Source organism: Rutidosis leptorrhynchoides, chromosome 10, assembly GCF_046630445.1.
Source record: "Rutidosis leptorrhynchoides isolate AG116_Rl617_1_P2 chromosome 10, CSIRO_AGI_Rlap_v1, whole genome shotgun sequence".
In the NCBI taxonomy this organism is placed as follows: Eukaryota; Viridiplantae; Streptophyta; class Magnoliopsida; order Asterales; family Asteraceae; genus Rutidosis; species Rutidosis leptorrhynchoides.
This window is the reverse complement of record NC_092342.1, coordinates 258,580,014-258,596,815: the sequence shown is the minus strand read 5'-3', so window position 1 is coordinate 258,596,815 and position 16,802 is coordinate 258,580,014.

The window sequence follows — 16,802 nt, the reverse complement described above, 5'->3', positions numbered from 1 at the left end:
ATATATTTTGTCAGATGAATCCTTTAAGTAGTCGAAGTTAATTATCCAGAGCTTTAGAAGCTCACTCTAGCGTTAGTAAACACAACCTGAAAGTTACGAAGGTACTTCCAAGCTTATCCCATCACCGTCTTGACGAAAAGCCGATCTTCATATTCAAATGAAGTCAGAGAAGTCAGGACGAATGGACAAATGGGCCATTTAATTAGGGGAACATGATATTGACTTCTAGGTAAGGCACTCCATCATATGCTAAGTTTTAGCAGACTTCATCGTTGAAACCACGGGAGAGGACAATAACAACGTCGCTACCTTCGCTCAAGTCATCATCCCAACAACAAAACAAGAAGAGTGGAAACTATTCACCAACAGAGCTTCCAACTCCAATGGTTTAGAGGCAGGACTGATGCTAGTCAATCCAGAAGGAAAAGAATTCACGTATGCTCTACACTTCGAGTTCAGCACAACTAACAACGAAGTCGAATATGTAACTCTGCTCGCCGGATAAAGAATGGTGAAAGAAATGAACATTCAATATCTACGTACCTTCGTTGATTCACAGCTCGTAGCTAATCAAGTATTGGGCATTTTCGAAGCAAGGCAACCAACCATTCAGCTCTAGTTGTCAAAAGTTAGAGAATTGATTGAACAATTCAAATGATTTGCCATTGAGCATGTACGAAGAATCCAAAACAAGAAGGCTGATTCCCTGAGCAAACTAGCCTCAATTTAACTTTGAACATCTGGCCATAGAAGTGTTGGTGAAAATAATAGAACGATGATCAATTGATGCTGAAGAAGTGCATGAACCGATAATTGAAGAAAAAAAATATGGATGAAGCCACTCAAATAGTTCCTAGAATTCGGGATTTTACTCGAAGATAAAAAGAAAGCAAGAAAGCTCCAACTCAATGCACCGTCCTACAAGCTTCTAAACGATCTTCATTACATAGAGTGGGACCGTCTACCAAAGCAACACCCTCATTTGTTGAGCATTCAAGACTTAGAAAAAATGGTTAATAGTGGTGCCCCTTTTGCTAGAAAAATTGCAAAAGACGATCTAGTTTTAGACAAGACTGATAAGGATATTTTGGGTCGTAGAAACGGGTTAAGTCGAGGTGCGTGGTGTGTGTGAAGCTCGGTAAATGGGTCAGACTTGTGTGTTGTTCGTGGTGATGAATATGTTTTCGTTCCTAGTCAAGGGGCCACTAATTTAACTAAGCTGTTTGGGCAGATATTGTCTCGGGACTTCCGAAACAAGTGGTGTGAATCTTGAGTTCTGATGGTAAATAAATATACATATGAGGTTGTTATAAATTAAAAAGTTTCTGAATTTTTATCATTACTAAAGTAAAGTTGTAACTTATACAGGCAAAATTTTAAGTTTCTATTGATCATGTCTTTGAATTAGTCTGTTATATCAGATGTTGTAAAGATTAATCTCACTACTATGTTTTTTAATTACAATTTTAATTGAAATTGACTATTTTTTTGTCAATTTGATTTTATGTATCACTATTATTAAGTAATATTAGTTTTTTTAACAACAGTTTGGAATCACCAGTAAAACTTTTCCTCCGATGCCCCCCGCAATGCAATGTGCAAAATGCGACCTTGGGTGGATTTCAAGGTTAGTGAATAACTTTGTTATAAGTCCACATCAATTAATCAATTTATGTTCCTACAACAATTATTCGATCACACTATATAATTACTACTGCAACTCGTATTTGAAAGGAGATAATTTTGGGAAAACAAGAACAGGTATCTCTGTTCTTAGTCATTTTAATCAATTGATAAAAATTGAAAAAAATGTCAAAAACTAGAAATGTCGATCTATTAGGAATCCACTATAGAAACTATCTGCAAAGTTTCAATTGCCAATTTTTAGTATCGAGTTTTAATTCTTGAGTCAAACTTAATTTTAAAAAAAGTCAACCGTTTTGTTTTTGGGGAAATTTGTAATTTCTTTGATGTTTTTGAATCAATTAATGATTCAGGTAGTTTCTAGGAGCTATTTACAATATAATTCATGTTGAAGTCGAAAGCTGAAATAGTCTAGATTGTTGAATCAACTTTGGAGTTCTTTGTGTTCCTTGCGTGAATATTCTGTCTTTATTTTTTTCTGTTAAATCGACTTTTGAACAAAGAATCATTTCTGTTGCATTTATACATCTTATTTCAAGCCCAAACTTTAATTTAAACTGCAACTCGTTATCATGTCTGATTTCCCTGGTCGATTGAAATTTTTGAAAAGGAAGAAGATAATGGAAATTGTTAGATATAGTTAAATGATTTTAAATCCTGGTAAAGATCATTTAGTTTGGTAATCGGTCTTGTGATTGAAGAAGAGGAAGGTGAGATTAGGAAACAGAAAATACAAGTTATAGATAATTGAAATCGGATATTAATCAGTAAACGGGCAATAGCCCAGACGGTTTAGGAGAATGACGGGTATTCGAGAGGTCGGGGGTTCGACTCCCTAATGGAGCATTTTTTTACCAGCCTTTTCATTGGAGGTAGTTTATTTTTTTTTCTTCATTTCCTTTATTATTATTATTATTATTATTATTATTATTATTATTATTATTATTATTATTATTATTATTATTATTATTATTATTATTATTATTATTATTATTATTGTTATTATTATTATTATTATTATTGTTGCTGTTGTTGTTGTTGTTGTTGTTGTTAATATTATTATTGTTATTATTAGTGTTATAATTATTGTTATTATCACATGTATAAGTATTATAATCATTATCATTATTATTATTATAAGTACTAATAATATTATTATATTTAGTAATCTTATCTTTAATATTAGCATCATTTTATAAGTATTAGTATTATTATTTATTATTATTATTATTATCATTATTAACATAAGTATTATTACTAATACTATCATTTTTGTTATAAATATGATTATCATTATTAATATCATTATTATCATCCTTACTAAAATTTGTATTTTGTTGTCATTAAAAACTATTAATATTATTATTAGAATTTTTATATTATCAATACAATTATTATTACAACTATTAATATTAATACTAATACCATTATTTTATGATTATTATTACTAACACAAAAATATTTTAATTTAATATAGAAACATTGATAATCTACCTTTTTAAATTATATTAAGAACTTATTTCAAAGATTGAAGATAAATATATATTAAGTTTTAATACATGAGATAATACTTCAAAACATCAAAATAGGATATTTAAAGTAAATAACTTAACATATACTTTAATTTGATATATATATATATATATATATATATATATATATATATATATATATATATATATATATATATATATATATATATATATATATATATATATATATATTCTAAGTATTTAAAATATACAGATGAATATAGTTAATAAATTATTAATATAATAAGTATATTAATAAAATAAATATATAAACTTGTTTGATTACAATTATATGTTTTAATATATATATGAATGATCTAGGTTCGTGAATCCGAGGCCAACCTGCATTGTTCAGTATCGCCGTATGAATATTTTTACTACAAAATATTGTATCGTGAGTTTCATTTGCTCCCTTTTTAAATGCTTTTGCAATATATATTTTTGAGACTGAGAATACATGTGCTCCTTTATAAATGTTTGACGAAATAGACACAAGTACTTAAAACTACACTCTATGGCTGGATTATTAAACCGAATATGCCCCTTTATAGTCTGGTAATCTAAGAATTAGGGAACATCACTAATTTTGAGAATTAGTGCACCCCTAATTGATGCGAATCCTAAAGATAGATCTATCGGGCCCAACAAGCCCCATTCTGGAATTTGGAATGCTTTAGTACTTCGAGTTTATCATGTCCGATGGGTGTCCTGGAATGATGGGGATATTCTATATGCATCTTATTAAGGTCGGTTACCAGGTGTTTACCATATGAATGATTTTTATCTCTATGCAGTTTGCGAAATGCCTGATACGAGAATGATGTTTATGAAAATGAAAACTTATGGTATATTATACTATCTGAAATGATTATTTATGATAAACTAATGAACTCACCAACCTTTTGGTTGACACTTTAAAGCATGTTTATTCTTAGGTATGAAAGAAATCTTCCGCTGTGTATTTGCTCATATTAGAGATATTACTTGGAGTCATTCATGACATATTTCAAAAGACGTTGCATTCGATTCGTCGAGTTCATTAGGATTATTACTAAGTCAATTATAGTTGGATATATTATGAAATGGTATGCATGCCGTCAACTTTCGATTTAATGAAAGTTTGTCTTTTAAAAACGAATGCAATGTTTGTAAAATGTATCATATAAAGGTCAAGTACCTCTCGATGTAACCAAATGTAATGTATTCGTCCAGATGTATTAGGACGGGTCGTTAGAGTTGGTATCAGAGCGATGGTCTTAGCGAACCAGGTTTTGCATTAGTGTGTCTAACAGATAGTTTTTTGGATGCATTAGTGAGTCTGGACTTCGATCGTGTCTGCATGTCAAAAGTTTTGCTTATCATTTCGTGTCAAAAATTACCTGCTTATCATTCTTAGTCTAGACACATCTTACTGCATTGATTGCATGAATAGTGTATAGACAAGATTCATATCTTAGCGTATCTGCTAATTCATATCTTAGCATATCTGTTACTGTAAACTTTGCCTGACATATTCCGTAAATTCCTCCGTAATCTACGAAATCTTTTGTGCTATATATAGATATTCTATTTAATTAGAATACCATCCGATAGCCAGAAATCATTTCATATCGAAAAATCCTTTACTCAATCGTACGAAATGGAATTCGCCACTAGTTCAAGTCCCTCGGATTCCGACATGGAGTCCCACTCAAGCTCCGAAAGCAGTGTGACCGGAATGGACAAACCAATCAGCGATCATCTATTCTGGATGAATTGGGGATGGGTTCGTAGTCTACTTAATCACTGGAGACAAGAAGAAGGTGATCCTTTCCACCCACCTTATTGCCCTCTCAACGAGGAACCTGAAGCACTTACCGGCGAACCTGTCCGAAACACCATTTTCTCTCTCATTTCCAAAGTATCTCGTCATGATTATATATTAAACCAAATTTTAGATCTTATTCATCCGCTTGTTCCGACCGACAATCATCCCGGAATAATAGAAGAAGTCACCGAACTTCGCGCTCGGGTAGCGACTTTGGAGAATGTGGTGCAAAGATTACAAGAACCAGTGGCAACACCGACAGCAACAGTACCACCATCAGCAGCACCAGTAGCATAACCAGTACCACCATCAACAACACCAACAGTACCATTACCATGACCAACAGCAACATCCACATCCCACACCTCGACATCACAATCTGTACCTTGAGCATCAACATCGTACTTACCATAGATACCAAGGAGTACTAATACGAATCAACGATGAAGTATTCATTTATAACTTCATTGGAGAACTATTAGGCGGCGATTATGTAATCTCTAAAGTCTTAGAGATTATTTATTTTAGCTCAAACCAAAAAGCAAATGAGATTAATATCATATTAACTCATAAATCCATGATTACATATGAAGAAAATATACATGTATATATGTTTTCATAAAGATTGTAATTAAAAATTCTTTTGTACAAACTGTTAATGGTGAAAATATTTTAACGGGTAGGTAATACCCGAGGAATATTTAAATTTCACATTAATCAGTTACACAGTACATTCTGTGAATCTGATTCAACAGTCATTCACTATCCTACTTACAACCACTGATATACGTATCCGTTCACCGCAGAATAACCATTTTCATCCAATTTCATATTTGGATTTTGATTTACCAGAATCCAACAAGTGGCATAATGAAGAAAACATTGGACAAAATAAAATTTGTTAGAAACAAACAAATTAACTATGAGAAATTTTGTTAAGAATCCACGCTAACTGTTCCTAGCTAACTGATTACATTTTATTTATCGTAATTTAATTATCGCAATTTATATTCTCGCAATTTTATTTATCGTCATTTAATTTCTGTTATTTATTTTACGCACTTTAAATATCGGGACACGTATACAAGGTTTTGACATATCATATCGACGCATCTATATATATTATTTGGAATAACCATAGACACTCTATATGCAGTAATGATCGAGTTAGCTATACAGGGTTGAGGTTGATTATATAATAATATATATAATTTGAGTTGTGATCGAGTCTGAGACATGTACACGGGTCACGATACATATTAATTAATTTGAATATTATATATATTAAATTATTGAACTGCTAACTGTGGACTATCAACTATGGACTACCAACATTGGACAATTAAAATGAATTAAAATATTTACTATAACATATGAAACTAAACAATTCTTCAAGTTTGCCACTTGATTTCATCTTAAACCTCATTTGTATATTGAAGATTCAAATCTACGTTCAAACCTTTCATGATTCTTGAAAACACCTTAATCGAGAGGATGAACCAACCGCACTTCATTTACGGAAGGAAAGATTTATGCATATAGTTATGCACCTGAAAAACTCTCGGAACCTGAGTAAACGTTTAACAAGTATATGTGCTAACTTCTTTGGCGTTGTTATTACCAAAAATAAGTTTGCAATTCCTTTTCAAATTAGCCAATTTTGTCACAGCTTCAGCAAACCAACTTCGACTTTCATTCGAATTACCTTTATTATAACTTCGATATATAAGTTTGCCCTTCGTCATCGTTACCCAAGAACCATTTATATCCCACCACCTTACCAATAAAATTACCAGCAACTTCATTGATCTTTGACTTTTTGAAAGGTAATTATATTCATTGAAACCCTATTATCTACTCATCTGCATCTGATAACAAGAATTGCTATACCAAATACCGAGAATTAGCAATCAGTATTTAGAATCTCGCAGCGTTTCTACGTCAACAGTTATCTGTATACATATAATATCTATCTCCTGGGTTTACGAACTTCAATTCTGAATTTTTGAAAATGCGCTTTAGCCTATGTGATGACCCGGAAATTTCTGACCAAATTTAAACTTAATCTTTAACGTTTCCGAGACGATAATTAAAGTCTGTAAAGTTGAATCTCAAAATTTTTGAACTATTCAATTACCTTTCGATTGTTCTCAACGATTCGCGAACAATTATATGTAAATAGATACATATATATACCATAACTTGAAAACGTAACAAAGTGTTGAGTATATGATACTGTGCATTAAACTTATTTGTTTGATTATCTGATTGATATATTTAGATACAGAGTTAAAAGATTATGCCAAATGATTGAATTAAAAGATAATTATTGAGTCCCTTAAGGATTATGATATTATTACGGGTCTCTGTTGTAAGGTCCACGTTGATTTGGGAAATCATTCATTCTTAACGGTATTCAGAATAAATGGTAAAGTGTTTGTTTAAATAACGTAATTTGGACACATACAATAATAAGGAATATCAACTGTTGGAATTAGATATATGAATAACTTGCGATATGTATTTTAAAACGTGTTTATTAATATTGAAAATATATATTTAACAATACGATAAAATATAATATTAACTTGGTCATAAAAACGAATTGTTATTATATATATATATACTAACAAATAGCGAGACGATGATTTATAGAAGTAAATGATCAAAATACTCGAAAGTTTAAGATATACTTTGAGTGGTATAGTTTAGGGATAATTTAAGGCTATATTTTGACAAAGGTACGTGACACGAAATGTAAAATACAAGTTTTCTCAGCGTACGAAAGGACATTTGAAAAACTGGAACCGGGACATAAGTCGAGTGATGACGTACGACTTATCGGAACAAAAATTACAAGTCAACTATGCATGTGAATTTAATATAATATATAATTAATTATATAAATTAAATATATTATATAAAATTATGTCGAAAAACAAAAAGTTAAAAGTTTGTGAGCTGGATCAGAGGGCCATGCGATCGCATGGCCTTGAAGCACAAATCCCATGCGATCGCATGGGGTACTTTTTCAGAAAAAGTTCTATAAATTGCGCAGTTTTTGGCTCAATTGAATATATATCTCTTTCTCTAGTATTATTACTCCGTAATATTTATTTAATTTATTTTATTATTATTATTATTATTATTATTATTATTATTATTATTATTTATATTATTAAGATTAATATTATTATTAATCTTATTATTATTATTAGTATTATTAATTATGTATTATACATAAAATACTACGACGAGGTCATGAGTGGGTTATTTTCAAAATGGTTTTCAAGCGGGATAGAGCTAAGGAAATTATGGGTTATTGCCAAGGAGGTTATGGGTAATGTTCGGGGGTATATTTATGAATCAAACCTAGTGTTTATCATCTCCGTTACGTCTACTTACTTTCCTACAATATTGAATCTCAATACTGATACGTTGAGATCTACGATTAATTGGTAATCCGAGTTTTGGTCACATTTTGGTGAACAACTTTATATGCTGCTAAGGTGAGTTTATAGATCCCTTTTTAAATGCTTTAAATATTTTGGGCTGAGAATACATGCAATTTATTTTAAACGCAATGGATACAAGTACATACTTAATTCTACACTGAGTTTGAACCGAAAATCCCTTAGCTTTGGTAATTAGTAACTGCCAGTTATAAGAACTGGTGGGCGCGAGTAGTAGTATATGGATCCATAGGGCTTGATATCCCCGTCCGAGCTAGAGCACTAGCCTTTTAACGGACGTATGCTATTTGAGAAGCGTACACGTTGGTTTGCGTGTAATATTAACATGATTATACAAAGGGTACAAATTATATCTACGTTAAGTTTAGTTATCAGGGTGCTCAACCTTGTATAATATTTTGATAAACGTTTCTGGATGAAACAACTGAAATCTTGTGATCCACTTTTATATACAGATTATGCAAAACACTAAAACTATGAACTCACCGACCTTTGTGTTGACACTTGTTAGCATGTTTATTCTCAGGTTCCCTAGAAGTCTTCCGCTGTTTGCTTACATGTTATACAAGCTATGTGCATGGAGTCTTGCATGCTTTATTCAAGAAAACGTTGCATTCACAAAATCATCACCATGTATCTTATTTTGACTGCATTGTCAACGGAATTACTATTGTAAACTATTATTTACGGTGATTGTCTATATATAGAAATCATCAGATGTCGAGAACCTTTGATTTAAATATTCATTGATGGTGTGCCTTTTTAAAAGAATGCAATGTTTACAAAACGTATCATATAGAGGTCAAATACCTCGCAATGAAATCGATGAATGACATGTTCATCCATATGGATTTGGAGCGATCATCACAGTTGGTATCAGAGCGTTGGTCCTAGCGAACCGGGTCTTGCATGAGTGTGTCTAACTGATAGTTGTTAGGATGCATTAGTAAGTCTGGACTTCGACCGTGTCTGCATGTCAAAAGTTTTGCTTATCATTTTTTGTCGAAAATTACCTGCTTATCATTCCTAGTCTAGACACGTTTTACTGCATTGATTGCATGAATAGCGTATAGACAAAATTCATATCTTAGAGTATCTGTTACTGTAAACTTTTCCTGACATCTTCCGAAAATTTCTCCGTGATTTATGGAATTTGGTATTATATATACATATGTAAATTATGTATTGAAGAATACCAAACTACATTCTATAATCTAATTCATATAAAAAAAAATCATCTCCCTAATTATACAAGATGGATCCCGTATCTAGTTCAAATTCCTTAAACTCTGACAGCTATTCCGATATGGATATTCACCTGAATTCCGAAGACAGTGTAACTGGAATGGATCAACCAATTAGCCATCATCTATTCTGGATGAATTGGGAATGAGTTCGTAGCTTACTTAATTATTGGAGACAAGAAGAAGGCGATCCCTTTCATCCACCACATTGCCCTCTTGGCGAAGAACCTGAAGCACTTACCGGCGAACCTGTTCGAGACACCATTTTCTCTCTCATTTCCAGAGTATCTCGTTACGATAATATACTATCTCAAATTCTGGATCTTATTCATCCGCTCATCCGAACCGCCAATCATCCCGGTGTAGTAGAAGAAGTCAACGAGCTTCGCGCTCGGGTAGTGGCTTTGGAGAATATAGTGCAAAGGTTACAAGCACCAGCAGCATCATCGGCATCAACAGTACCACCGACAACAACACCAACAGTACCATTACCACCACCAACAATATCCGCATCGCAAACCTCAACTTCACAATCTGTTCCACGAGCATCAACGTCATACGCACCATAGTTACCAAGAAATACCAGCAACAATAACCGATGAAGTGTTAACTCATTTTTCCCTGAAGAAATTTTATGTATATTTAATATATATGAATTTTGAAATCAAAATAAATCTTTTCGTACTAAGCTATTACGTGTGAATCTTAACTGGTAGGTACTACTCGGTTAGTTCATATTACTAATATGCAATGATGTACATCCTTCCTTAACAACTTAACCATTGTTAACTACAATCTCTGTTTCAACCCAATGAATTCCATTTCATAATAAACCAAATGTATTAATCAATTACATAATTGATTTTACATTTTCAATTTCGATATACTCGAAACTTTTCAGAAAACATCATCTGTGCCTTGTAAGGTTCACAAAAATTCCACGAGCACCAACATCCTTCACTGAGGAATATCAATAAGAATAAATAATGAAGTATCGATTACATTAGCGAAATACTCTGCAAAGATTATGTAATCTTTAATGTTTTAGAGATTAATCATTTCTAAGTCAAGCCGAAAATTAAATGAGCTTAATATGATATTAACTCATTAAATCTGTGTTACATCTGAAGAAAATATACATACATATATTTTCATAAAGTCGGTAATAAAAATTCTTTTGTACAAAGTATTAATTGTGAAATCTTTAACGGGTAGGTAATACCCGGGAAATATATAAGTTCGCAATTAATATGTTACACTGTACATTCTTCAACTTTAATTCAAAAATTATTAACTATGCTCACAGCGATATACAATCGTTTCCATATAAATTCAATTACATATTCTGATATTGACATAGCAGAATCCAAGTCAAGATTTAACAAGTGACGTCATTCTTAGATCTCTACATCTTTCAAAGCTATACTTTGACTTCAAAACGGTGAAAGATCCTTTAGCATTGTTATTACCGAAAATAATCTTACAATTTCTTTTCAAAGTATCCAGTTTTATCACACTTCCAACCAGTCAACTTCAACTTTTCAGATTAAGCCTTATTGTAACCTTGATATATACGTTTTGTTACTGGGGAACATTTCATGTTCCACCACATTAGCAGTAAATTTACTAAACAACTTTATTAATCCTTGACCTTTCGAAAAATCCTTATACTCATTGAAACCCTATCATGTACTCATCCATATCTTGTAACAATAATTTCCATACCAACCACCGGGAATTAGCAATCAGTATTTTGAATCTCGCAGCATTTTCTACGACAACAGTTATATATATATAACATCTATCTTCTAGACTTACATACTTCTAATGTGAAGTTTCTGAAAAACACCTCAAACTACGAAACTAGTTCTCCGAATTTTGGAAAAATGCTGATGAAACAACAAAAACTGTAAACGACTTTAACAGTCTAAAGTTTGATGATAAAGAGTAGTGTGTTGGAAAAGCACAGAAAAAGAGAAGGTTTGGAACTGGAAAACGGGTTGAGCAAAGTATGAAGAAAGCTGTAGACAAATCACAAGGACGAAATCTACCTTCAAAGAATCCAAATGATTCAGTGTCTTCTGAAACCATTAGTAAGAACCTTACTTCTTATTCTAAACCTTCACAGACAGATTTTTCGCATCATCCTCTGATATTAGAAATTATAAGATATCATCGTATCTTCCATTATAAATATCCTCCATATTTCTGAAGATATTTTCATAATCATTCTTATCAAAAATCAATTTTCTATTTACGATATCTGTGTTACACCATAAAAGAAACTATTTTAGTTTCTAAATTCTGAAACTTTCAAGTTTAAAATATAATTGTTTTGAAGTAATGTTGGGAATTGAAGCATGAGTTAATATAATATAATGACACTTGATCAACGTGATTATATTACAGTAAGTCATTCTGAGTTTCTAATAGAACGTGATAAAGGTTCACATATCATACCCTCATCATGAACCATGTTACATAACTCTTTCATTCTATATAATCTCTAAAAATATCAAGAAAATATTTTCTTAATGATTCGGTCTTTTTCGAGGTATTCTGGTAATTTGACAAGTCAGATTGTGCTATTACCATTTCTTTCTTAGAACATTAGTTATGTTCATCTGAAACTTCATACCTACGAATTCTGGACCAGTATCCGCTTGACTTAAGGTCGGGAAGAGAAAACGGAAGCATGAAGCTCCGAAATATAATGGAAAATATAAAGCCCGAAAACAACCCCGAAATTACAAACCGTGTATATCAATACGTATAGCAATATAAAGACATGGGAGAATGAAAAACAATATAACCCCAAGGTAATAGTAGAAGAAAATAACCTCCTCTGGTGGCAGATGAAAAAGAAGAATGAATGATATGATAGCCAAGAAAATATCAAGAATCAGAACTGGATGAAGCATTTTCACAAATCTTTTGTAAGTATGAAATAAGAAAAAAAGATTATAGGAGTGGTGAAAATAAATGAAACGGAAGAGGTTAATTTATAGCAAAATATTAGACATAGCAATCGAGGCAGATTACGCATTTAATCAAAGGAAATTCTAATTTCCTTAAATTCTGAAGAATCAAATCTTATTTAAATTATGAAGATTTTCTATTCCTTAAATTCCGGAAATCAATCGTTACTACATCAATAGATAAGACGAATCTATATTCTCCATTTCACTCTATTACGATAACTTCTCTCATACACTTCGAGTAATCGGATTGTTTTATCCGTATTATTCAATGGTGATAAAATTCTATTTACCAACTCATATTCGTCATGAAAACATTTTTATTGTCAGCCATGACGACCTCACTCAAATTTCGGGACGAAATTTCTTTAACGGGTAGGTACTGTGATGACCCGGAAATTTCTGACCAAATTTAAACTTAATCTTTAACGTTTCCGAGACGATAATTAAAGTCTGTAAAGTTGAATCTCAAAATTTTTGAACTATTCAATTACCTTTCGATTGTTCTCAACGATTCGCGAACAATTATATGTAAATAGATACATATATATACCATAACTTGAAAACGTAACAAAGTGTTGAGTATATGATACTGTGCATTAAACTTATTTGTTTGATTATCTGATTGATATATTTAGATACAGAGTTAAAAGATTATACCAAACGATTGAATTAAAAGATAATTATTGAGTCCCTTAAGTATTATGATATTATTACGGGTCTCTGTTGTAAGGTCCACGTTGATTTGGGAAATCATTCATTCTTAACGGTATTCAGAATAAATGGTAAAGTGTTTGTTTAAATAACGTAATTTGGACACATACAATAATAAGGAATATCAACTGTTGGAATTAGATATATGAATAACTTGCGATATGTATTTTAAAACGTGTTTATTAATATTGAAAATATATATTTAACAATACGATAAAATATAATATTAACTTGGTCATAAAAACGAATTGTTATTATATATATATACTAAAAAATAGCGAAACGATGATTTATAGAAGTAAATGATCAAAATACTCGAAAGTTTAAGATATACTTTGAGTGGTATAGTTTAGGGATAATTTAAGGCTATATTTTGACAAAGGTACGTGACACGAAATGTAAAATACAAGTTTTCTCAGTGTACGAAAGGACATTTGAAAAACTGGAACCGGGACATAAATCGAGTGATGACGTACGACTTATCGGAACAAAAATTACAAGTCAACTATGCATGTGAATTTAATATAATATATAATTAATTATATAAATTAAATATATTATATATATTATATAAAATTTTGTCGACAAACAAAAAGTTAAAAGTTTGTGAGCTGGATCAGAGGGCCATGCGATCGCATGGCCTTGAAGCACAAATCCCATGCGATCGCATGGGGTACTTTTTCAGAAAAAGTTCTATAAATTGCGCAGTTTTTGGCTCAATTGAATATATATCTCTTTCTCTAGTATTATTACTCCGTAATATTTATTTAATTTATTTTATTATTATTATTATTATTATTATTATTATTATTATTATTATTATTATTATTATTATTATTATTATTTATATTATTAAGATTAATATTATTATTAATCTTATTATTATTATTAGTATTATTAATTATGTATTATACATAAAATACTACGACGAGGTCATGAGTGGGTTATTTTCAAAATGGTTTTCAAGCGGGATAGAGCTAAGGAAATTATGGGTTATTGCCAAGGAGGTTATGGGTAATGTTCGGGGGTATATTTATGAATCAAACCTAGTGTTTATCATCTCTGTTATGTCTACGTACTTTCCTACAATATTGAATCTCAATACTGATACGTTGAGATCTACGATTAATTGGTAATCCGAGTTTTGGTCACATTTTGGTGAACAACTTTATATGCTGCTAAGGTGAGTTTATAGATCCCTTTTTAAATGCTTTAAATATTTTGGGCTAAGAATACATGCAATTTATTTTAAACGCAATGGATACAAGTACATACTTAATTCTACACTGAGTTTGAACCGAAAATCCCTTAGCTTTGGTAACTAGTAACTGCCAGTTATAAGAACTGGTGGGCGCGAGTAGTAGTATATGGATCCATAGGGCTTGATATCCCCGTCCGAGCTAGAGCACTAGCCTTTTAACGGACGTATGCTATTTGAGAAGCGTACACGTTGGTTTGCGTGTAATATTAAGATGATTATACAAAGGGTACAAATTATATATACGTTAAGTTTAGTTATCAGGGTGCTCAACCTTGTAGAATATTTTGATAAATGTTTCTGGATGAAACAACTGAAATCTTGTGATCCACTTTTATATACAGATTATGCAAAACACTAAAACTATGAACTCACCAACCTTTGTGTTGACATTTGTTAGCATGTTTATTCTCATGTTCCCTAGAAGTCTTCCACTGTTTGCTTACATGTTATACAAGCTATGTGCATGGAGTCTTGCATGCTTTATTCAAGAAAACATTGCATTCACAAAATCATCACCATGTATCTTATTTTGACTGCATTGTCAACGGAATTACTATTGTAAACTATTATTTACGGTGATTGTCTATATATAGAAATCATCAGATGTCGAGAACCTTTGATTTAAATATTCATTGATGGTGTGCCTTTTTAAAAGAATGCAATGTTTACAAAACGTATCATATAGAGGTCAAATACCTCGCAATGAAATCGATGAATGACGTGTTCATCCATATGGATTTGGAGCGATCGTCACAGTCTATGAATCAGTTTTCTGAATTTTGAAAAAGCTGATAAAATCTTTGGCGATTACCTTGCTCCTTAATCATTCCAAATCATTGTAAACGAATTTCTTCATCACACTTTGGTTCTAAAATTATTAGATATCATGGTATCTCTCATTATAAATATCCTCAATATTTCTGAAGATATCTTCATAAATATTCTCGTTCGATATTAATTATATCTCCGCGCTATTTGTGTTATCTCATAAAAGGAAACTGTTTTGGTTTCTATATTCTGTAAATCTTTGAATTTAAAATATGAATGGTTTGAAGAAGTGTTAGGGACTGAAGCATGAGTTAGTATAATATAATGACACTTGATCAACGTGATTATATTACAGTAAGTCATGCTGAGTTTCTAAATGTAACGTGATGATTCACATATCATAACGTCATCTTGTGCCATTTTACATGACTCTTACATTCTACATAATCTCTAAACACATCGAGAACATAATTTCTTGATAGTTCTATCTTTTCTCTTGAATCCTGATAATTTAACCAATCAAGATCGTGTTATTTCAATTTCTCTTAGAACATTAGTCATGTTCATTTGAAACTTTATACCTACGAATTCTGGACTATTATTCGCATGATTTAAAGTTGGAAAAAGAAAACAAAAGTATGGAACTCCGAAATATAAAGGAAATGAAGAGGGTAGATTTATAGTAAAATATCCGACAAAACAATCAAGATAGACCATCACATTTAATCAAAGAAGATCATATTTCCTTAATTACCGGAGAATCAAATCTTATCACGAAGATTTTCTCCAAATCCCTTGAACTCCGGAAATCAACCATATCTACGTCAAAGGATATGACGAAACATTATTTTCTCATTTCACTCTTTTGTGATAGCTTCACTTGTACTCTTCGAGTAATCGAATTATCTTATCCATATTACTCAACAGTAATAAAACTTTATCTATCAGCTCGTATGTGCCATGAAAATATATTTATTGTCAGCCATGATGATCCCAATCAAATTTGGGGACGAAATTTCTTTAACGGGTAGGTACTGTGACGACCCGGAAATTTCCGACCAAATTTAAACTTAATCTTTGTATGATTTCGACTCGATAAGCAAAGTCTATTAAACCAAATCCCAAAATATTTGAACTATTTTTAATGAATGCATTTTACCTTTGACCATTCCCGATGATTCACGAACAATTGTGTGTAAATAAAAATGTAAATAAATATATATATATATATATATATATATATATATATATATATATATATATATATATATATATATATATATATATATATATATATATAAGAAAAAATAAGTATATATAATAAATTGAATTAATAAATTACAAATCAATCAACTGAATTGAAAATGTAATGTAATATATA